The sequence below is a fragment of the Festucalex cinctus genome, chromosome 18, assembly GCF_051991245.1.
Source record: "Festucalex cinctus isolate MCC-2025b chromosome 18, RoL_Fcin_1.0, whole genome shotgun sequence".
Classification (NCBI taxonomy): Eukaryota; Metazoa; Chordata; class Actinopteri; order Syngnathiformes; family Syngnathidae; genus Festucalex; species Festucalex cinctus.
The window spans coordinates 17,369,074-17,394,051 of NC_135428.1; the positions used below are offsets into that span (position 1 = coordinate 17,369,074).

General features: G+C 39.5%; 1 protein-coding gene and 1 long non-coding RNA gene across 6 annotated transcripts in view; one reads left to right on the forward strand and one right to left on the reverse strand.

Annotated features, from left to right (window-relative positions):
- cadm1a (cell adhesion molecule 1a) overlaps nt 1–24,978 on the forward strand; it is a 338,297-nt gene that overhangs the window by 24,254 nt on the left and 289,065 nt on the right. The gene's annotated exons all lie outside the window — the stretch shown is intronic.
- Nucleotides 12,394–13,352, reverse strand: LOC144006407 (uncharacterized). Of its 2 annotated transcripts, XR_013279805.1 has the most exons (4): nt 12,825–13,352; nt 12,644–12,690; nt 12,502–12,552; nt 12,394–12,424 (listed from the first exon to the last, which is right to left on the reverse strand). It is a non-coding gene; the product is annotated as an uncharacterized LOC144006407 (long non-coding RNA). The 2 variants fall into 2 exon arrangements; XR_013279804.1 differs by lacking the exon at nt 12,825–13,352 and having other exon boundaries at nt 12,644–12,769.

Consider the following 24,978-nt stretch of genomic DNA (forward strand, 5'->3'; position numbering starts at 1 on the left):
TGTGATCTGTGCAGCCCTACTAATCAGTAAACTTGTACATGTATACTCTAAGATTTGTATAATGTATTTAACTGAAACGTCAACACGTGTATTTAACAGGTTGCAATCTTTCATGTTTTAACAGCATTAAATATAAAATATTAAGGCTTAATGTTCCATTAACATAACATTCTTCCATGCTTAAAGTGTGAACCCTAGCCCCAAGTAAGACGTTTTGTTGAATATTTCCATCAAAATTTGATGTTTAAATATCCGTTCGGCCGCATATTGAACCGATACAAGAATTGCGCGCTGTAATATCGCGATACATTGCCGAATCGATTTAAAAAAAAAAAAAAAAAAAAAAATTTTAACACCCCTAGTTTTTATAGTTGTGCAGTAATTGTGCACTAGCTTGAATAGGATCTTGCAGCTGAGCCCTCAGGCTAATTTAAATGGATTGCAGACATGGTGAGACAAGACGTCATACAACTTCTTTCTGCTCCTTGCAATCAAGCCATGTATGCTCTTGTTTCGCACAGACATGAATGACATCCCGCCGCAGTCATAATTTGCGCCTCTCGTTCGCCGCCAGAATATTCATGAAATCGACATGTCAGCCAATTGAAAGAAGGCTGCGGCGAAATGTGGTGACAGTCGCTGAAGGCCCTCCCGAATGCGCCGCGGACTTCTTTTGATGGCGCGTTCAGCGAGTGCTGAAAACAGCTGTCGTTATGTAACGGTTCCTCTGCATTTAGCCTGCTTACAGGCAGGAAAGCACAGAAATGCCATATTTCATCTTCTGCAGGCAGTGGGCCCAAATGTGTCTATTAAAATGGATGCGGTAATATTGGGTCTAATATTTTTGTCGCTTGGTTTATGGCTGTTGTGGGTTGTTCCCAGTAATGACTCTAATACACTCAAGGGTGGGAAGGGAATCGGCAATATTTTATACTTGCTACCCCTTGAGCTTCCGACTCCTACTGCTTCAATTCTTCTTCTTCTGTAGCATAGCATCCAGGCCATTTTTGTGACAAACTATCCTCCAAGGGTCTATAAAAGATGCATCATCTCTTGCGCTGAACCAATCTGTGTGAGTGTCTTGATTAGGGATGGGGGTAAATATTGATCAGTCGATTGATTGTTTGTTTTGATCTAGTGGTTGTGTAGTCGGTGGCGTCTTATAGCAATGACGGCCAAATGGGAGTGCTGTTGATTCAAGTTAAGCTAGCTTGCTGGCAAAGGGAAGGATTGGAGGCATACCCGTTGCATCGAGCTCACTGATTTTTGCTCCTTTTTAAATCAGTTCCGTCCTGACGTTTGTTTTCCTGTTGATTGAAACTCAACTAGTCTGCTGGCAAAGTTAGTCACTTGTAATCCATATAAGTGTGCTTTCAATTATTTATTGTACAAACGGGAACAAAATACGGGAAATATTTAAACATGGAATGACAAACATTCTTAGCCAACCTGCCAATTACCCCAATTAATGCTGGTGTAGAGTGACGCGTGTCTGCGGATTTTGTCCTGTGGAGGTGGTCTGGAACAGCGATTACTGCACTGTTAATTTCAGATGGTGTAGTTTGCTGGCTAAGAATGTGATTCGAATGGTATCAATCGGTCAAGGCACCTCTGTGTTAAAAAAAATAAAATACACACCAAACGGCATGCTATTGATTTAACCTCAAGTTTGCTGGAAAAGGAACTAATTGGAACCATACCTGTCACTACAAGTGAGCAAGTTACATTGCTATCTGTCTCTCGTCAGCTATGTCTTGAAGCAATACGAGCAAATTGGAGTGCCATTGATTCAAGCTACACCAGTTTGCTGGCTGGACGAGATTGGAATGATACCTGTAGAGACCAGCTTGCCAGTTAGGCTGCTATCACTCGGTTTGGTCAGACGCAACATAAGCAAAATAGAGCACTGTTGATTCCGGTCGAGCTAGTTTGCTGGCTAAGGAAAAGAGTGGAACTATATCTCTCGCTCCAGCTACTGTAGGTAGTTAGGCCGTTATCAGTTTGCCCAGTCTTGAAGCAATATCGGCAAAAGATCGCTGTTGATTCAGGCTTGACATCTTGCTGGCTAAAGAAGTATTTCCAACCAGTTAGCCAGCTCGGCTGCTAAGGCACTCATCCTCTTGGAACGTTCAGTCAGTTTAGGCAGCTACATCATGAAGGAATACAGGCAAAATGGAGTGCCAATACCGGCAAAAGACCAGGCTCTCGTAGAATGGATGGATGGCTAGTGAGCTGAAGGATTTACAACCAGGTAGTCAACTCTACTGCTGAGGCACGTTTTCCTCTGCAAATGTTAGGTCCAGGTCGTCAGCATTAGTGTTAACTTTATCTGCCATTTTTACTATTTTTACCAATGATACTTTGGGTATTGTAGAAAAGGCAGTACCGTCACATTTTCAGAATCTTGGCATCAACTTGGTACCGAAGTATCGGTTCTCGTGACAACCCTAGTGTTGACCAAATTATTTTTGTTTAGTTTTCGTTCATGAAATTAACACTAGTCAGCATATTTCATTGTTAATAGCGCCCACTGACGTTGCCAAAAAATGAATAAAAAAAATTAAACTTCTGAAAAACGGCTGAGAAATGAGCAAAACTTTTTCAATCCTTCTGATTTCATGGGAACGTCAACCTCTCCAAAATGGCCACTACTTAGGCACACACCTCACCAACATGGCCGCCACGTGTCGTCAGGGACCAAACTGAAGCTCGGATCTCCAGGCTTCACTTAATAAGCAAAATGGCGTGCGGTGGTCAATAAACAATGTAGTCGAAATGCGCAAGTTTTTCTTGTTCATCAGATTTTGTTTTTGAACTGGGATGTACTTTATAAATGTTTCTTCTTGCATATGGAGAAAATAAACTTCTAAAAAAAAAAAAAAAATCTATTCAATTGATTCAAGGCCAACTGTCATTATTCCGCTGGGTATGATTTTGAGTTGAACATCGGTTATATGAATGTAAGTGTGTGGGTGTTTAAATTTGTATTTTATTTTATTTAAATAAATACCGGTGATGGACATTTAAACCTTTTATGTATTTCACCGATTGGTTCGCTTAGCGGCAAAGAATGGACTCGCTCCTGGCCTTGTTCTCCCACTGCCCCCAAAAAGTTCAGGGTCAGCGAAGCGAAGTCTTGAGATGGCCTTGCTTGTTTAAAGAGGCGCAACTGTGCGCCGCCGCGTTGCCCGCCTGAGGAAGAGGACCTCGCTCAGCAGCTTGTCAAACTTTGAAGCTTTTTTTTTTTTTTTTTTTTTCATCCTATCTTCTCAAGAGGCTGCATTCAACAACAAGTGTTAAGCAAAGAAAGAAAGAGCCGCACAGGTCAAGGTGGAAAATCCACCTGGCCATCTCCAGATAAAATGTTGCTGGTTGCCCCTGGCAACAGAGTGACGTCACTTGTGACCGTCCTTGTCGAGAATGGAAAGAGTATTATTCTGCGTTTAGTGTGAGATAGGCATAGGCATGAACGCAAGGGAATGTAATTAGTTTCCAGTAGTAATGAATGGCAAAGGCATCATCTATTTTAAAATAACACCTTTACAGTGCATTAAGTTCGGGGGCAGACTAGAAAGTGCGGTTTCTGTAGAAAATGACTGAGATGCTGGGAAATGTTACAATGGAAGAAATGTTGAATGTGAGACTGAAAACAGCAAGATAGAGGTCATTTAATAATGAAAATGTAGAGTACTACTAAGGTGCTAAATAGTTGTGTTCCATAGATGTCCGGAATGAGCTGAACATTTTGGAATCGGCGTAAAGAAAGAAGGCGGAAGAACAATGCTAAAACGTGTGACCATGACTGACAGAGGACCCGTGAGAGCGAGTTTAAAGCGAATAAAGCAATCGGCAAAACAGCACAGCGACTGTCAGGGTCGTTATTGAAGCGGAGAGCAGCAGCATGCATGCGCTGGGATTAATGTCTCTGATGCTGGCTTCCAAAACAGGAACAGATTCATTTGTCCACTCGTATTCTTACACAACGAATTCCTGACTCGGCCCGCTGAAGTGGAATGAGGCTATGAGGTGGGGAAGAACGAGCTTCAACTTTTGGCTACTTAATGGCACATAAACACATTTAGAAAGTGGTGTCACCTAATGGCCTGCATTGTTACTGAAAACCACTTAGAATGTTCAAATATATATGTAGTAGTACAACGTAATAAAACAATATAATATAACACAATATATATCCATCTATCCATTTCTGAACCGCTTATTCCTCACAAGGGTCGCAGGGGGTGTTGAAGCCTATCTCAGCTGGCCCTGGGCAGTGGGCGAGGTACACCCTGAACTGGTCGCCAGCCAAGCGCAGGGCACACGGAGACGAACAACCATCCACACTCAATATATTCCAATGTAACACAAGTCAACAGACATTACAAACACAAAGCATACACTATAGCTCCAAATGTAGTTTTCCCATCCATCAATATTCATTTGTAAACTGTAAAATATTTTTTTACTTGCACAAAAAAAATGTACGTATAAATTTACCCCAAAAAGTTTTATCAAATCTCACAAGACCATAGCATATTTTCAGTGTCCAACATAAATCTTATCTCTGAAAAAAAGGAATACATTCTAAATAATATTAATTTAAATTTAATTTTATAAGGTAATGGCATGGCAACGGGCAAAATATTTGTGAGCTTTTATTTTCTTAAAAAAAATAAATAAAAAAAATCTAATACCTACAAAATCTGAATTTGAAATGTTACTTGCGACGTTCGCAAATCTCACAAGAATTTAGCAAATTGTCAACGTCCAACAACAAGTTTATTTTTGGGGTGAGGGGAAAATACACTGCATTGAAATGATGATGATGATGATGATGATGATGAATTCCATGTTTCATTTCAGTTGTGTGCGTGCGTGTGTGTGTGTGGGTGTGTTTGTGTGTGTGTTAGGGGTGTGCCAAAAAAATCGATTCATAAAAGAATCGAGATTCTCATTTATTAATCGAATTGAATCGATATTTAATATCCAAAAATCGATTTTATTTAAATTAGAAATGAAGAAAAAGGCACTTACAATACAAAATTAATAAATGTTTAAACAAAAAAAAACAAAAAAGACACTTTAATGTCTTTATTTGTCATTTTGTCTTGCAAAGCAGACTGGAGTAGAGCATGACAATGTTGTGCATATCTGTAAATTGAAGCAGAAATCATTTGTCAAGCAAATAATTTTGAATTGAAAATCGTTTGAATCGAGAATCGAAAACCGATTCTGAATCGAATCGTAGACGCAAAAATCGTAATCGAATTGAGTAGTGAGACAGTCAGATTCCCAGCCCTAGTGTATATATATGTATAAGGGGTGACCGTTCACAATTTTCTGGTTGATCCCCGATTTTTTTTATTTTTTATTTATTTTTTTAATCTGACCTGCCGATACCGATTCCCTATATATATATATATATATATATATATATATATATATATATATATATATATATATATATATATATATATATATATATATATATATATTTTTTTTTAAATCATTAAAATGTTTTGTACAAAATCCTTGATATAAACTGCCGGTGTAAATCAACAGCCACCATATTTAGCAAAGTAGACCACGTTTTATTGTCAAAAATGTGTTTGAGCTTCTCTCATGTCTTGTATTTTGTCTACTTGGCCATCCCAGGTGAGCCACAAACAATGCCAAAAAGATCTTGACGCATCCTTAATGATATCTACGCTGCTCTCTCGTCATTAAGATGGAGTGCACTTTTAAAACCACTTTGAAGTGATGCATCGCTACAGAGAAAACACATTTAATTCCTAAACCGACTCCAGTGGGAGAGCTTCTCCTATTTTTTATTTCGCCCCCACCTCTTTGAAAGCACGGCCTGTAAATTGTATCAATACACAAAGTGCAGAGCTTGCGCCTTGTCATAAAATCTTTTTGCATTTAAGTATGTTTTATGGCGGATGAGATTTATCTTGTTTGCATGTCTGGTGTGGATGGCGGGGGGTAAGGCGGGAGTCGATCCATCTTTCGGGATGGAGTTTAGGTTGACAAATATAAACTTGAAAAGAAAAGTTTGCACCTCAGCAAATCTGCAGCGTATAAACTTGAAACTAAATTGTTCAAATAGGAAATATTGGCTGGAACAATCTGAATGTTCTGAACGCAAAAACATGAAAATATTTCATCAAAATGATCATAAATGTTTCATCTTTCTTATCTGATGCAATTAAGCTCCTGAAAGGAAGGAGGGGGGAAGCTCTCCTTTAAATTAGTGCAGGTACTTGATGAAAATCTTTCAATGTTTGTAGATAATTTTGTGTCTTTTATATGTAATTCATGTTGCGATTTACCCTTTTCACCACACTTCTCAAGCAGAAATGTCATGTTTGGCTATCATTTGCTCCGAGAATGTGCACTAATGCATAACGACGCTCCTCTAATTATGGTTTATTGTTTCCAAACGGTGCTCTCAAGAAAAACAAAAAACAAATGCAATCTTCTCCTTACTTTTGGCAGCCTACGACCGGGCCATAAAAACACCAATTACAAACAATTTACTTCTCTTTGCGCCAACGGGGTATTGCCAAGCTGATTTATGTCACACTATCACACAGATTACATAATCCTGCTTCCGATGTCCTAATTGTGTTTATGCGTGCGCAAAACTAACCTTTGCAAAACATGAAAATGTCAGAAATACTTTCGATAAAAGCTAACAAAAACATCATTACAGTTGCATAGTTATTCCAGGTTTGTCTCAATTACTCGCTTTAGGAGACGACTGGAATACTTTTTGCACAAAAGGTTAAATTGAGTTAATTTCAGACTGTTTTTTTTTTTTCTTCTATAATGTTAATTTGTAACATGACTTTCTTTAAAAAAAAACAAACAAACAATTATTTCATTTTCATTGCAGCCTAAATTGGCATTAGTATATATTATTTTATTATCAATGATAAAGAAACTGATTTCAAATTTACTGCTACCAAATTGCTGCGATTGGCTGGCAACCAGTCCAGGGTGTACCCTCCCTACTGCCCAAAGCCAGCTGAGATGGGCTCCAGCACCCCCCGCGACCCTTGTGAGGAATAAGCGGTCAAGAAAATGGATGGATGGATGCTACCAAATTGACAGAAATTATTTCGGACTCGAGGCCATCGCCAAAGACAAAAAATGTTGAAGTATAAAAAAGATTCTCTTGTGACCCTTTCAAGATTCTGGAAATCCAGAATAACTCGGCTGGTTTTACACAAAGATGTTGTTGCCTGGTGGAGAGCCCTCTGCTCAAAGCCTGCAGATTGTTTTATCATCGACTCAAGTGAGCAGTCATCAATATCGCGCTCCTCCAAAAGTTTAGCAGCTGGAACAGCTATCCTCATGTGACACGCACACACGAAAAGTCGATGTAGAAATAAAGGCTTTGCACATCTTTTTTCGGTTGTGAACGGCCTTTTGAGTCCATCAAACGGCAGGTGCACAGTGTTCTTTTTCCCGCAAGATCTTCACCTTTGCAATTTACTTTTTTTTTTTTTTAATTTTTTTTTAAATATTTGCTTGGTGTCTTCCTATAATCCACACGCGTGGCTAAAAACCCATTAGCAGGTCAACACTCGCAGACAGGTGTGCTTTTATGATTTTTGTATTTATTCGTTTTCTGTTGGAGCTGATGGATGCTAGTGGATGCTTTTATTTCTAATTTGAAAAGATGGGACTTATTTTTCCCCGACAAAAGAATTTCTAACATAAATCTGAGCATGGCACATCAACTTTCATTTGCACTTTATTGCATTTGGACCTCTAAAGTCGTTACAATATAGTGGTACCTTGACGTATGAGTGCCACCAACATGTTGCAAGCAAAAAATTTGATTTATGAGTGAGCTTCAGATAGATCGCTCGAGTGAACTGAAAGAAAGGGGAGACCTCAATACTGTCTCAGGATCGTAAATCACCTTATCAAATCAAACAGCAGTGTGATTGGCCAAGAAATTGCATTGGTTTCCCAAGAGGATTTTATTGGAAACTTCATTGGTTACTTGCAATTGATTGTGTATAAAATGGGGTCATTCTTGTCCCAGTAAATACGGGACGTCTGGTCACCCTAATTTCGTGTTTTCTGATCACATTACTGTAAGTATGTGCAAAGCTAGATGGCCCTGATTTATGAGGGGCGCCGCATGGTTGCGATCAAGGCAAAACACTGTAAATAAACCTCATCCTTGTTAACTAACTCATTTCCACTGGATATATGTCAAGCAATTTCATTTCATCTTTCTCAACTTGAGCAAGGCTCAAACGCAAGGAACATGACCCAAGGCTATCGGACAGATACGGTATGTATGTTAAACAGCACACGGATTTGATATAAGTTATAAGATGGTAAAAACGGGAGATGTTAATGAATAGAATACACAAGAATAGATCCTTCCTTCAGCTGACGTCACTGCTCAGCTCCTGCTGCACCTTCCGGAGGGCAAGCCTTCCATAACAAATGAATGTAGAGAGCTTGATTTTTGGCGAGCGTTTTCGTTAAAAGGTGGGCAATATGTCACAAAAAAATACGTCCCTAGTAGGACACGACATTACTGCGACTCATTGAAACCAGCCGTTTGGAGCCACTAGCTACAAAAAATGGAGTTGGTTGGAGGGCAAAGTGGAAGCGGAATCTTAAGGTATGTTGTTTTTGGTTGAAACAGTTTGTCGATCACTACTTTCATGGTGTAAATTGCCGTTCATGAAATCGTTTGTGTCCGTATATACTCGTCTTGCTGTATTTCGAAGTCTTCAAGCTATCTTGGCTTGCTAGCTGCTAACAAACAGGCTGCACGTTTACAGCACATTCCTCAGCAGAGGTCCTGAGAGAGCGTTAATGTTAGTGTGAATTGTGATAATAGTGTTAAATCATTAACTGTTTGTTCAATATTACTTGAATGCTTCTGCAAAAAAAAAAAAAGTGTGATTGTTTCACTAAATATGGCACATTTGCCTGGAATTTACAATCACAGGTTAATGTTATGACCAACTGTATATGAAAACGAGAAAAACTACCTGATATAAAATTATTTGAGCACATCCTCGTGCTTTTTGTGGGTGCAAAGCATTTGCCTCGTAGTATCGCGCTAGCCACTGTGCTCGTCTTTCACTCCTCACTGTCTTCCGCCTGGTTTAGAATCGCTGCCGGCAGCTGAAAGAATTATTTCATCTCTCTTTGAGGCATTAGAGCATCCGTTGCCCGCGCACAAGTTCACCATAGCGTTGGTCGCTGATTTATCAACTGTTTGACCGATTTGCTAGGTCATGCTGATTGTTTTCTAATTCACTCGCATTGATGTCCTGCCCTCCATCGCAAGGGGCACACTTAAACGTGACGTCACACTAGAAGGGTCTATACACTGTTAAATTACTGGCAAGTCACAAGAAGCTAGCTAACTGCTCAACAGCTAGCTGGCTGTTGTTTCAGTTAACAGTTTGTCTTCAGATGGTTTATTTTGGGCCACAATATGACAACAGCAAGAGTGTTTCATTGTTCTCCCCGCTATTATATGATGCTAGAATAGATGGGCGAACAAAGATAATTGTGGTTGAAATTGGATAATATCCCTTGCCAGGCCAGATAATCGTCACACACGGCACCCGCGGTTGGGGATCACTGGCGTGAGAAACGATTGCAAGTGAAGGACATGTTCACGTGACTTGATTTGACCTTTCCAAGACTTTATATAAATCAGTAGATTTCTACATCAGGGTGTACACATCACATCTAAAGGTCGGGATTAAACGACTGACATTTACATGACCTTCCACTACGTGAACACCTTCACTGGTTTTAAGCAATTAAAATGAAATTAGCGCCTAATGGAAAAGACACAATTACTTTTTTATCACCTGTGCTTTCATAGCGAGCTTGATATGAGTTTCATATTAATAAACATCCAAACCATTGTTTGGGTAGAACGGAGAAGTGTACTTTCTGCTGTTCATGTTGATATGAACAAACAATTAAGTGAAACATACTGCAGCATGTTGATCATAGACTCCCACCATTAAACGAGGAATAATGCAGCTCATTCATGCTTGCAGTGCAGTCACGATATAAGGGAGGGTAGGTTTGAATGGCGGGAAAGGACACTTGGAATGATGAGGTCAAAGTTGAGGCAGAGCAGAGTTTGGGCTTTGTTTCCTCCAGCATGCTCCAGTCCGAGCCGTCACCCCAGCTCTTTGTTACAGCCTTGAGCGCATGGGGGGTGGTGGGCAGGGCGGGTGCCTTGGTTCCCGGGACTCACTGCTCTGGGCTGGGAACTCTGGGGTCAGCGCTTTTTCCGGACCGCTGCCTCGACAGTGGAAAAATTGCTCTACTGTACTTGTGCAACAGGCGTCAAGCCCACTTTGAGCGGTCACTCTCTGGGGAGCCGGCGCAAAGATTCCTCAGGCCTTGTAATGCAATAAATCCATCCATTGGTGGCCAGGTAGTTGACAACGGGGTGTGCGCAAAATCATTCGCAACAAATTGGCTAGGGCTGCACAAAATATCGATATCGCAATATTGACTCAACTCAACTCAAGTTTATTTACATAGCGCTTTCAAACAGCCTGAACTGTCACAAAGCGCTTTACAGAAAGACAAAAAAACAAACACAACATAAAACATTAACACCAATACAATACAATTACAACAAATCAACATTCTTCCATCCCTCCACACGCTTTGATGTTTGATGTTTGAAGCAGTTTTTAGATGAAAGAGGACAGAATCAGCCTCCTTTCAGCAGTTGATCAGAGACGTGATCTCAGCATGCATGACGTCACACACGTTTGCTACAAGCTAAGTTTGCTTATAAGCTAGCTCATAAACAAGCAGCTGCTGCGTTCGCGATGAGCACCATACACACAAAAAAGAATGGTCCAATTGTCCAGTCCCATCCAAACTGCCTCTCCTCCAAGCGCCGAACCTCCATCCACTCCACGACCCGCGTACACCACCGCGCCCAGCGGCGACGTTCGCGTCCTCAGCTCCACCGCCATCCATCCTAGCTAACCGGCGTAGACTGTCCAGTGGCGCCGACATTTCCTCCGAGCAGAAGGGCTGTGAAAAATGACTCGTGTAATATGTATATCGCAAAGTCATGCAATAAGTTTCATATCGAATTTTATGCTTTTATCTGAATTTAACCAGTCAGCCAGTAACTAAAATGTGCACCACCATCCAATAGTTGAACATTATCGAGAGGTAATTGCAATTAACTAAGATTATATTGAGTTTGCTTATTTTGCTGGATGAAAAAAAATGTAATTCTTTCATTCGATAATAGAAATGTAATTTCTTTAGATACATGTTAAATATTGCAATAATATCTATCGTTATATTCAGCAACCTTATCACATATCGCATTATTTTGCAATATCGTGCAGCCCTAAAATTGGCATACAATCTTGAGAAATATATGGGACCAATATTTATAAAACGTCACTATTAACTCTTTGACTGCCAGCCATTTTCGGAAAAGGTAACCCCATACTGCCAGCTGATTTACAGAATTTTACCGATCTTTCAAGCTCCACAGAAAATGTTGTGTTAGGACTATGGAAACGCGGATACTACCAAATGAAAGATTGAAGTCTCATCTTTCATCTAAAAAAAAAGTTTGTTTCTACCTTATTCAGATCTTCAGTAATCAACAACAGAAAACAGCTTCGTTTCACCCAAATCCTCTATTTTCTTCCAAAATACGGAGAAATCAAGCTTTTTGTGAAACGATGTTATTTCATGCACTCTAGTGAATTTGGCATTTTTTTTTTGCATGAGGGATTCTACAAACACCTAAACTTCTATAAAACACTACCCCAACAATAAAAAAGTGTTTTTTGATTGCAAAATAACAGTTTATTTACATGCAACAGTAGCAATCCGAACAAACAATTTGGAAAACTCTTTGCAAACTATTTACACGTGCGCAACTGCGCATGTGTGGTGTGTGTGTACGTGTTACTATTTACAATTGTGTGGATGTTTCAACGACACAATTTTTCTTTTTGTGTGATATATTGTGGAGTAATACCGTGCGTGCTAGGGGGATGCAGCAGGATTTGCATCACAGTTTTTGTCAGTCTGCTTCTGCATGGACTGATTTGCGTAGAGGTTGGTATGATGAACGATGTGCTGGAGAAGTTCATCCGTGATGAAGAGCTCCAGGATGTCAGCTGGCAGGTGGGAATTCAGCTCTGCTGCAGCATCCCTTGGTCCTGGTTTTGCAGCAAAGGGGAAGATGGTTGGCTGCCAGCCGAATTCATCAACTTCAAGCCAGCCAGAATCTTTGGGATCTGCAAATATACATTTCAATATCATATATTATTTTAGAGCACTGTGATGCAATGTGTGTGTGTGTGTGTGTGTGTGTGTGTGCATGTTTACCTGTTTTTCTTGGATGTATTGGTTGATGCACATTCTTTAAATTATAGAAGATGTTTACCATCAAATATTTTATTAGTGCTGTGGAGAATCTTTTTTTTTTTTTCTTTTTACCTTTGTTCTGCTCACTGTGAGAAGGGTCACTCTGGGCCCTATGAGGAGGAGCTGAAAGAAACATATACAATTACAATACTATCGAAAGACTTAACTTTTATTGTTGCGGTGTATTGAAAACGTTTTTTGTTTGTTTTTTTACCTTTCTTTGTCGTAGAACCAGCGGTCGGACGTTGCTGTGAGCACGATCTATAAAATATACATTCACGTTTGTATAGGTAATAGATGTTTTAGTGTATATCAGCACATTTACACACGCTGCTAGCAGATCGCCCGAAAAGTTAGTAATCTTACTAGCAATCTCTTAGCATGTTAGCGCTTACCTGCACGTTCTTTGGAGGACGAAAGACTGTCCAAGACTGTCTTGCATCGGACCCATAGTAGTCGTCATCGTCCGATGAAACGTCATCTGTGCAGACGTGCTCGGTTGTGCACCACTTTTCTCCGGTGTTAGCATCGCTAGCCGGTGGGGCCTTAGGACGTTATTAGCATCGCTAGCCGGTGGGGCCTTAGGACGTGGTCGAAACGGCCACGTCACCGCTTCAACTATGACTTAACCCCGTCATCACTGTGCTCTTGAGCACTGGTCGATGCTTTTGAGCTTTGAAAATAAGGATCAAGCGTGAGCTGATTGCCATCTGTAGCCTTTTTGACTCCCTTAGCCAAGTTAGCCATTCTCTCCCCCTCAACACTCTAGCTCAGCCTCTCTTCTTCTACTGTTGTCTCCTACCCGATCTTGTCCAAAAGACTCATCACAGCCATCTAGTGGCCAGGAATACTCATTATAGTAACCCGATCGGCTTGATATTTGGAGCACAGCTGCCCAAGGCTTTCCTCCACCCGTTTCCATAAAAAGACATAGTAGACGTCAATTAACGTCTATGGCGGCCAATCCTAGGATTATACTGAACGTTTTTAAACGTTTATGGCGGTCAAAGAGTTAAGATTTGCTTTTTTTTTTTTTTTTTTTTTTTTTTTTTTTTTTTTTTTTTTATTAAAAAAATATATCTAGGGCTGAGTATTGACTTGACTCAGATTTCCATATTCCATTCACTTCAAAAGGGCCCGATTTGATTTACGTAATTCACAATTGATTTTGTTTTTCAATTACGTTAAAGATTTCACGCAGTACCAGTTTTTATGTATCATTTATATATTTTTGTTAGAGCTGTCATTCAGATTAATCACATGTTTGAATTTGGATGAATCATGATTATTTGCTTAATTAAAAAGGCTTTTTTTTTTTTTTAAATCAACATTTTTTGCCTGCCAAAGGGCCACTTATACATTAATTTTTTTCCACATTTAATGTTGAGGACATCTTCAAAAAAATTTATCCACTGCCACTCTCATCTAATCAGTTAATTACTTGCGTCATTTAAAACGGGAAAAAATGACCCCAATAGCTTGATGTGAACAAATATTCTGAATGTCATACGCACACATTTATTAAATGCTTTACTTTAATACGTGTAGTTACTAGGGGTGGGACAAAAAACCGATTCGACCGAACCATCGGTCGTCAAGGGGAGCTAAACGGCCGTATCGGTAGCAGACTTGTCAACCGATACAAAATCCGCCGGGAATCCTTAGATCCATTGCTTGTAAAGCTGTGGACCGGATATCGCGTTGCTGTGAATCGGTTACGATTGAGGCTTTATGGTTTTCATAACAATAGCAAGAGTTCTGCACCGTGCTCTACTTGTTTTGTTTACATTTCAGTAGCATCACAATTCAAGCTGCTTCCGTGTTTACAGAGAGCTAGCAAAGTAGCGCTCAGAGACGCTTCATTCCCCGGATGTTGTAAACATAATGCAAAGACGTTACGCACCTTTTTTGGGGGGGAGGGGGGGCCGCCTACCGTCAACGCCGTGCTCGCGACACGGCATGCGCGCAGTCGCGCACAACGAGTGACAACATGCAAATGGATCAGTTAGCAGAAGCCGGTGCCGTACATCTCGGTATTTCCCATGGCTATCGAGTCCTCTCGGTGCACTTGTATGTCCCGGGCCGGCGTTGGTACTGCGAGCGAGCCAAAAAGAAAAACTCCCGTGACGATCCAATGCATGGATTCAAACGACACAGGTATGTCCCACAGCCAACACACCAGCTATGCTAAAAGCACACTGCAAGTATCTCATTTCTCAGTTTGTGGCTCCCTGTCAATGTCTACAACTAGCATGAGCAGCAGATAGGAGAACTGAGACGTGCCCGCAATTACGTCATCAAACTCAAAATGAACGACAGCCCCAAAACAAAACAAACAGTAGTGATTCCGTGGTCATCATCGTGTCTCAGATTAAAAAAACAAAAAAGATGTCATACATTAACCAAAAATGAATGTGATGGCAAAGAAAAACAAAAATTGTTAAAAACAAAAATTGTTGATAAAAAGGTTAGGGCACTTTTGGATATATTAAGTTGTTAAAATGTGTTTGATAGATTTATTGTTCCATAAGGTGGCTTCATATTTCTTTTGGCTGGACGGTAGGTTTATTTCATGTCTTAAATGTATGTTTCTGAAATACTTCACAATGTGCACATATTCTGTTTAATTGTGTTGGTGTCATTTTAAAGGTTAAATATTTACATTTCAAATTGAACTAGAGCTGCGAGCAGCTATAAAGGGCCCTCGCAACCCGGACCACGTTGGGGTACTTGCACGTCGGGGTACTGGCACGTTGGGGTACTGTCAAATAGGACAAGGACCATCTAAAATGTTTTTGACAAGCCTTGTATGTGCAAAGTTTAATCAAAACGCAAAATATGGTGTGCAATTCCCAAAATAAATTCAAAATGGCGGACTTCATTTTAGGTTTAGCATACGGCTACAGAATACTTTTTGTAGGTCTTAAGCTAATAGGTATGCCTCCCAGTTTTCACAAATCTAGGTCAAGTCATCTTTAGTTGTGTATCGCTTGAATCATACAATTGGAAATGCTCCATAAAAATGCATAGAGGGCGCTATTGAGCACAACGTTGGGTTACTTGCACGTCAGGGTACTTGCACGTTGGGGTACTGTTACATGGAACAAGGACCATTTAAAATGTTAGTTTTTTCCATGCCTTGTCTGTGCAAAGTTTAATGAAAGAGGCCAAAAATGATGTATAATTCCCAAAATAAAATCAAAATAGAGGACTTCCTCTTTGGTTTGGCAAATGGCTACATAATACTTTTTTGTAGGTATTAGGCTGATAGGGGTCTGTCCTAATTTTCACAAATCTAGCAGAATCATACAATCGGAAATACTTCATAAAAATGTCTAGAGGGCGCTTTTTATTGCAAATTGCACAATAAATCTCTAAAAATTCATGTTCATGACAAGTCTGATGTGTTTGCAAAGTTTCATAAGTTTTCACACATGTATAGATAAAAAAACAAAGCAGCACTTCACTTGGCAAACTGCATCGCTATAGCAGCAGCGTGCGACAAAATAAAAAACTTTTGATAACTTTGCATCTTAAACATCTTAAGATGAAACACACCAAGTTTGAAGACGGTCGGATGAACTTTGTACGAGGAGTTCGTTAAAATATGACAACTGAAAAAGGCCACAAAAAATGGCAACAAATCCCATCGTAAATCAAAATGGCAGACTTCCTGTTTGGTTTATCACATGGTTCCAAGAGACTTTTTTGTACATCGTGGGCTCTTATGTATGCCTGCAAATTATCATCGCGCTAGGTGAAACGTACAACCGGGAATGCTTCGTTAAAGAGGAGTTTTCTAGCTCAAAATGTGATGCCCGGCCCCTGGGGGACTTCCTGTTGGGTTTAGCACATGGCACCAAGAGACTTTTTTGTACACTGTGGGCTGTTACATATGTCTACAATTTTTTGTAGCTCTAGCTACTTCGTACAACTGGGAATGCTTCATTAAGAGGGATTTTTTTCCTTTGCAAAAAGTGCATGCCACGACAACAGCGTGCGACGAAATAAAGAGCTTTCAATAACTTTTCATCCTCAACATCTTAAGATGAGTCACACCAAGTTTGAAGATGATCGGATAAACTCTGTAGGAGGAGTTCGTTAAAATATGACCCCTATGAAATGGCCCAAAAAATGGCAACACATTCCAAAGTAAATAAAAATGGCGGACATCCTGTTAGGTTTAGCATATGGTTCAAAAAGAGTTTTTTGTACCTCGAGGGCTGTTATATACCTCTACAAATTTTGGTAACTCTAGGTGAAACGTACAGCCGGGTATGCTTTGTTAAAGAGGAGTTTTTTAGCTTAAAATGTGATGCCCGGCCCCTGGGGGACTTCCTGTTGGGTTTAGCACAGGGCACCAAGAGACTTTTTTGTACATCTTGGGCTGTTACATATGTCTACAAATTTTCGTAGCTCTAGCTGCTTCGTACAACTGGCAATGCTTCTTTAAGGATATTTTTTTTCCTTTGCAAACAGTGCATGCCATGACAACAGCGTGCGACGAAATACAAAGCTTTCAATAACTTTTCATCTTCAACATCTTAAGATGAATCACACCAAGTTTGAAGATGATCGGATAAACACTGTAGGAGGAGTTCGTTAAAATAAGACCCCAATGAAATGGCCAAAAAAATGGCAACACGTTCCAAAATAAATCAAAATGGCGGACTTCCTGTGAGGTTTAGCATATGGTTCAAAAAGAGTTTTTTGTAGGTCATAGCCTGTTACATATGTGTACAAATTTTCGTAGCTCTAGATTAAACGTACAACCGGCAATGCTTCATGAAGTAAGAATTTTTAAACTCTAAATTTGATGCGTCGCCGACGTCATATAGTATATCAAAAACTTTAGATTTTTTACAATGATGTTGTCCCAGGTGTTGAGATGGTCCATCCCAAGTTTGAAGTTAATCGGGTTAACCGTGTAGGAGAAGCGGGCAAAAGTATGACCCCTGTAAATGTGCAAAACTGGGCCAAAATTGGACAGTCAGATGATCATACCTCACTTTCTGTCTATTTTAGGGTACACACATCAAAGAGGTTTTTGTTCATCTGGATGTGCTACGGGTGCCACACAATTTTCGTCGCCATAGGACAATCGTAGCGGGACAGGGATCCGTTTAACCTATGTAGGTGGCGCTATGGAGCCATTTTTCTGTTATCATGTATGGCGACTTTAAAATATCAAATTTTTCGCCAGGGCTGATGTGCGTGTAAAGTTTGGTGAGTTTTCGTTCACGTTTAGCGTCTCAAAAATGCGATTGTTTGCGGAGAAGAATAATAATAAGAACTAGAGCTGCGAGCAGCTATAAAGGGCCCTCGCAACCCGTGCCACGTTGGGGTATTTGCACGTCGGGGTACTGGCACGTTAGGGTACTGTTTCATAAGAAACCGTCTAAATTGTAAATGTTTTGCCATGCTTTTTGTGTTTGTTCACATTGCTATGGAATGCTTTGTCGAGGTATTCGGCTGATAGGTATGCCTCCCAATATTCACACATCTAGCTGAATCATATAAAAAAAAAATTCTTTGCAAACAATGCATCGCTACAGCAAAGGCGTGCCACGTTGGGGTACTTGCACGTCGGGGTACTGGCACGTTGGGGTACTGTCAAATAGGATAAAGACCATCTAAAATGTTTTTGACAAGCCTTGTGTGTGCAAAGTTTAATCAAAACGCAAAATATGGTGCGCAATTCCCAAAATAAATTCAAAATGGCGGACTTCCTTTTAGGTTTAGCATACGGCTACAGAATACTTTTTGTAGGTCTTAAGCTAATAGGTATGCCTCCCAGTTTTCACAAATCTAGGTCAAGTCATCTTTAGTTGTGTATCGCTTGAATCATACAATTGGAAATGCTCCATAAAAATGCATAGAGGGCGCTATTGAGCACAACGTTGGGTTACTTGCACGTCAGGGTACTGGCACGTTGGGGTACTGTTACATGGAACAAGGACCATTTAAAATGTTAGTTTTTTCCATGCCTTGTCTGTGCAAAGTTTAATGAAGAAGGCCAAAAATTATGTATAATTCCCAAAATAAAATCAAAATAGCGGACTTCCTCTTTGGTTTGGCAAATGGCTACATAATACTTTTTTGTAGGTCTAGCATAATCATACAATCGGAAATGCTTCATAAAAATGTCTAGAGGGCGCTATTTATTGCAAATTGCACAATAAATCTCTGAAAATTCATGTTCCTGACAAGTCTGATGTGTTTGCAAAGTTTCATGAGTTTTCATGTGTATAAAAAAAAAAAAAAGCAGCACTTGACAACTGTTACATGGAACAAGGACCATTTAAAATGTTAGTTTTTTCCATGCCTTGTCTGTGCAAAGTTGAATGAAAAAGGCCAAAAATGATGTATAATTCCCAAAATAAAATCAAAATAGCGGACTTCCTCTTTGGTTTGGCAAATGGCTACATAATACTTTTTTGTAGGTCTAGCATAATCATACAATCGGAAATGCTTCATAAAAAGGTCTAGAGGGCGCTATTTATTGCAAATTGCACAATAAATCTCTGAAAATTCATGTTCATGACAAGTCTGATGTGTTTGCAAAGTTCCATGAGTTTTCATGTGTATAAAAAAAAAAAAGCAGCACTTGACAAACAATGCATTGCTATGGCAACAGCGTGTTACAAAATAAAAAACTTTAGATTACTTTGCATCTTAAACATCTTAAGATGAAACACACCAAGTTTGAAGACAGTCGGATAAATTTTGTAGGAGGGGTTCGTTAAAATATGACCCCTGAAAGTTTTTCCTTGCCCGGTTGGAGGGTTAGATCAGGGGATGTCGCAACTTGTTTGTGGTTAAGTGCTACAGAAGTAAATGTGTCTTAACAACCTCATGATTGAATGTGTTTTCAATTCTCTAGGATGTGATTGGATTGTATCAATTAAATGTTCTTATAACTGATTCAGTGAGTAGTAAAAATAGTGTGTCAAGTATAATGACATGAAATATAAGGAATACAAAAAACAAAACAAGAACCCTCTAAATTACACATTTTGTTCCAGGCTTTATGTGCGTGCATAGTTTGAGTATACACCTAGGTTTAGGCCAGGAGTGTTCAAACCTTTTGCAAAGAGGACCGGGTATGGTAAGGTGAAAATGTGCGGGGCCTAATCAACCATTTAGTTTAGCCTGACATAATTTTTTTACATGCATATGTAAATATATATATGTGGACAAATGTGTACATATGTCTACAAATTTTTGTAGCTCGAGCTGCTTCGTCCAACTGGGAACGCTGCATTAAGAAGGATTTTTTTTTCCTTTGCCAACAGTGCATGCCACGACAACAGCGTGCGACGAAATAAAAAGCTTTAAATAACTTTTCATCGTCAACATCTTAAGATGAATCACACCAAGTTTGAAGATGATCGGATAAACTCTGTAGGAGGAGTTCGTTAAAATAAGACCCCTATGAAATGGCCAAAAAAATGGCAACATGTTCCAAAGTAAATCAAAATGGCAGACTTCCTGTTAGGTTTAGCATATGGTTCAAAAAGAGTTTTTTGTACCTCGAGGGCTGTTACATATGTCTTCAAATTTTGGTCACTCTAGGTGAAACGTACAGCCGGAAATGCTTCATTAAGTAAAAATTTTGAAATGCAAAATTTGATGCCCTGCCTCTGGCGGACTTCCTGTTAGGTTTAGCATATGGCACCAACAGGCTTTTTTGTAGATCATAGTCTGTTACATATGTGTACCAATTTTCGTAGCTCTAGATTAAACGTATAACCGGCAATACTTCAGATGAAACATGCCAAAGAATGAAGACAATCTGATAAGTTTTGTAGAAAATATGAGGCCTATAAAAGGCCCCCCAAAAATGGCTACAAATAGCAAAGTAAATCAAAATGCCGGACTTCCTGTTTGGCTTAGCATATGGTTCTAAAAGACTTTTTTGTACATCGTGGGCTCTTATGTATGCCTCCAAATTATCATAGCGCTAGGTGAAAGGTACAACCGGGAATGCTTCGTTAAAGAGGAGTTTTTTAGCTCAAAAAGTGATGCCCGGCCCTTGCGGGACTTCCTGTTGGGTTTAGCACAAAGCAGCAAGAGACTTTTTTGTACATCGTGGGCTGTTACATATGTCTACAAATTTTCGTAGCTCTAGCTGCTTCGTACAACTGAGAATTCTTCATTAAGAAGATTTTTTTTCCTTTGCAAACAAGTGCATGCCACGACAACAGCGTGCAGCGAAATAAAAAGCTTTCAATAACTTTTCATCTTCAACATCTTAAGATGAATCACACCAAGTTTGAAGATGATCGGATAAACTCTGTAAGAGGAGTTCGTTAAAATAGGACCCCTATGAAATGGCCAAAAAAATGGGAACACGTTCCAAAGTAAATCAAAATGGTGGACTTTCTGTTAGGTTTAGCATATGGTTCAAAAAGAGTTTTTTGTACCTTGAGGGCTGTTACATATGTCTTTAAATTTTGGTAACTCTCGGTGAAACGTACAGCCGGGAATGCTTCATTAAGTAAGAATTTTGAAACTCAAAATTTGATGCCCCGCCTCTGGCGGACTTCCTGTTGGGTTTAGCATATGGCACCAACAGACTTTTTTGTAGGTCATAGTCTGTTACATATGTGTACCAATTTTCGTAGCTCTAGGTTAAACATACAACCGGCAATACTACGTTTAGTAAGAGTTTTGAAACTCTAAATTTGATGCCCCACCGCCGTCATATAGTATGTCGAAAACTTTAGATTTTTTACCATGGTGTTGTCCCAGGTCTTGAGATGGTACATCCCAAGTTTGAAGTCAATTGGATTAACCGTGTAGGAGAAGCAGGCAAAAGTATGACCCCTGTAAATGTGCAAAAATTGGCCAAAATTGGACATTTAAATACTCATATCTCACTTCCTGTCTATTTTAGGGTACACACATCAAAGAGGTTTTTGTTCATCTGGATGTGCTACAGGTGCCACACAATTTTCATAGCCGTCGGACAATCGTAGCGGGCCAGGGATCTGTTTAACCTATGTAGGTGGCGCTATGGAGCCATTTTTCTGTTATCACCTATGGCGACTTTAAAATATCAAATTTTTCGCCAGGCCTGACGTGTGTGTAAAGTTTGGTGAGTTTTCGTTCACGTTTAGTGTCTCAAAAATGTGATTGTTTGCGGAAAAGAATAATAACAAATAAAAAGAAGAAGAATAATAAGAATTCCTTGAAAAACAATAGGGACCTCGCAGCGGTCGCTGCTCGGGCCCTAACTAGAGCTGCGAGCAGCTATAAAGGGCCCTCGCAACCCGTGCCACGTTGGGGTATTTGCACGTCGGGGTACTGGCACGTTAGGGTACTGTTTCATAAGAAACCGTCTAAATTGTAAATGTTTTGCCATGCTTTTTGTGTTTGTTCACATTGCTATGGAATGCTTTGTCGAGGTATTCGGCTGATAGGTATGCCTCCCAATATTCACACATCTAGTTGAATCATATAAAAAAAAAAAATTCTTTGCAAACAATGCATCGCTACAGCAAAGGCGTGCCACGTTGGGGTACTTGCACGTCGGGGTACTGGCACGTTGGGGTACTGTCAAATAGGACAAGGACCATCTAAAATGTTTTTGACAAGCCTTGTGTGTGCAAAGTTTAATCAAAACGCAAAATATGGTGCGCAATTCCCAAAATAAATTCAAAATGGCGGACTTCCTTTTAGGTTTAGCATACGGCTACAGAATACTTTTTGTAGGTCTTAAGCTAATAGGTATGCCTCCCAGTTTTCACAAATCTAGGTCAAGTCATCTTTAGTTGTGTATCGCTTGAATCATACAATTGGAAATGCTCCATAAAAATGCATAGAGGGCGCTATTGAGCACAACGTTGGGTTACTTGCACGTCAGGGTACTGGCACGTTGGGGTACTGTTACATGGAACAAGGACCATTTAAAATGTTAGTTTTTTCCATAACTTGTCTGTGCAAAGTTTAATGAAGAAGGCCAAAAATTATGTATAATTCCCAAAATAAAATCAAAATAGCGGACTTCCTCTTTGGTTTGGCAAATGGCTACATAATACTTTTTTGTAGGTCTAGCATAATCATACAATCGGAAATGCTTCATAAAAAGGTCTAGAGGGCGCTATTTATTTCAAATTGCACAATAAATCTCTGAAAATTCATGTTCATGACAAGTCTGATGTGTTTGCAAAGTTCCATGAGTTTTCATGTGTATAAAAAAAAAAAGCAGCACTTGACAAACAATGCATTGCTATGGCAACAGCGTGTTACAAAATAAAAAACTTTCGATTACTTTGCATCTTAAACATCTTAAGATGAAACACACCAAGTTTGAAGACAGTCGGATAAATTTTGTAGGAGGGGTTCGTTAAAATATGACCCCTGAAAGTTTTTCCTTGCCCGGTTGGAGGGTTAGATCAGGGGATGTCGCAACTTGTTTGTGGTTAAGTGCTACAGAAGTAAATGTGTCTTAACAACCTCATGATTGAATGTGTTTTCAATTCTCTAGGATGTGATTGGATTGTATCAATTAAATGTTCTTATAACTGATTCAGTGAGTAGTAAAAATAGTGTGTCAAGTATAATGACATGAAATATAAGGAATACAAAAAACAAAACAAGAACCCTCTAAATTACACATTTTGTTCCAGGCTTTATGTGCGTGCATAGTTTGAGTATACACCTAGGTTTAGGCCAGGAGTGTTCAAACCTTTTGCAAAGAGGGCCGGGTATGGTAAGGTGAGAATGTGTGGGGCCTAATCAACCATTTAGTTTAGCCTGACATAATTTTTTTACATGCATATGTAAATATATATATGTGGACAAATGTGTACATATGTCTACAAATTTTTGTAGCTCGAGCTGCTTCGTCCAACTGGGAACGCTGCATTAAGAAGGATTTTTTTTTCCTTTGCCAACAGTGCATGCCACGACAACAGCGTGCGACGAAATAAAAAGCTTTCAATAACTTTTCATCGTCAACATCTTAAGATGAATCACACCAAGTTTGAAGATGATCGGATAAACTCTGTAGGAGGAGTTCGTTAAAATAAGACCCCTATGAAATGGCCAAAAAAATGGCAACATGTTCCAAAGTAAATCAAAATGGCAGACTTCCTGTTAGGTTTAGCATATGGTTCAAAAAGAGTTTTTTGTACCTCGAGGGCTGTTACATATGTCTTCAAAATTTGGTCACTCTAGGTGAAACGTACAGCCGGAAATGCTTCATTAAGTAAAAATTTTGAAATGCAAAATTTGATGCCCTGCCTCTGGCGGACTTCCTGTTAGGTTTAGCATATGGCACCAACAGGCTTTTTTGTAGATCATAGTCTGTTACATATGTGTACCAATTTTCGTAGCTCTAGATTAAACGTATAACCGGCAATACTTCAGATGAAACATGCCAAAGAATGAAGACAATCTGATAAGTTTTGTAGAAAATATGAGGCCTATAAAAGGCCCCCAAAAAATGGCTACAAATAGCAAAGTAAATCAAAATGCCGGACTTCCTGTTTGGCTTAGCATATGGTTCTAAAAGACTTTTTTGTACATCGTGGGCTCTTATGTATGCCTCCAAATTATCATAGCGCTAGGTGAAAGGTACAACCGGGAATGCTTCGTTAAAGAGGAGTTTTTTAGCTCAAAAAGTGATGCCCGGCCCTTGCGGGACTTCCTGTTGGGTTTAGCACAAAGCAGCAAGAGACTTTTTTTGTACATCGTGGGCTGTTACATATGTCTACAAATTTTCGTAGCTCTAGCTGCTTCGTACAACTGAGAATTCTTCATTAAGAAGAATTTTTTTCCTTTGCAAACAAGTGCATGCCACGACAACAGCGTGCAGCGAAATAAAAAGCTTTCAATAACTTTTCATCTTCAACATCTTAAGATGAATCACACCAAGTTTGAAGATGATCGGATAAACTCTGTAAGAGGAGTTCGTTAAAATAGGACCCCTATGAAATGGCCAAAAAAATGGGAACACGTTCCAAAGTAAATCAAAATGGTGGACTTTCTGTTAGGTTTAGCATATGGTTCAAAAAGAGTTTTTTGTACCTTGAGGGCTGTTACATATGTCTTTAAATTTTGGTAACTCTAGGTGAAACGTACAGCCGGGAATGCTTCATTAAGTAAGAATTTTGAAACTCCAAATTTGATGCCCCGCCTCTGGCGGACTTCCTGTTGGGTTTAGCATATGGCACCAACAGACTTTTTTGTAGGTCATAGTCTGTTACATATGTGTACCAATTTTCGTAGCTCTAGGTTAAACATACAACCGGCAATACTACGTTTAGTAAGAGTTTTGAAACTCTAAATTTGATGCCCCACCGCCGTCATATAGTATGTCGAAAACTTTAGATTTTTTACCATGGTGTTGTCCCAGGTCTTGAGATGGTACATCCCAAGTTTGAAGTCAATTGGATTAACCGTGTAGGAGAAGCAGGCAAAAGTATGACCCCTGTAAATGTGCAAAAATTGGCCAAAATTGGACATTTAAATACTCATATCTCACTTCCTGTCTATTTTAGGGTACACACATCAAAGAGGTTTTTGTTCATCTGGATGTGC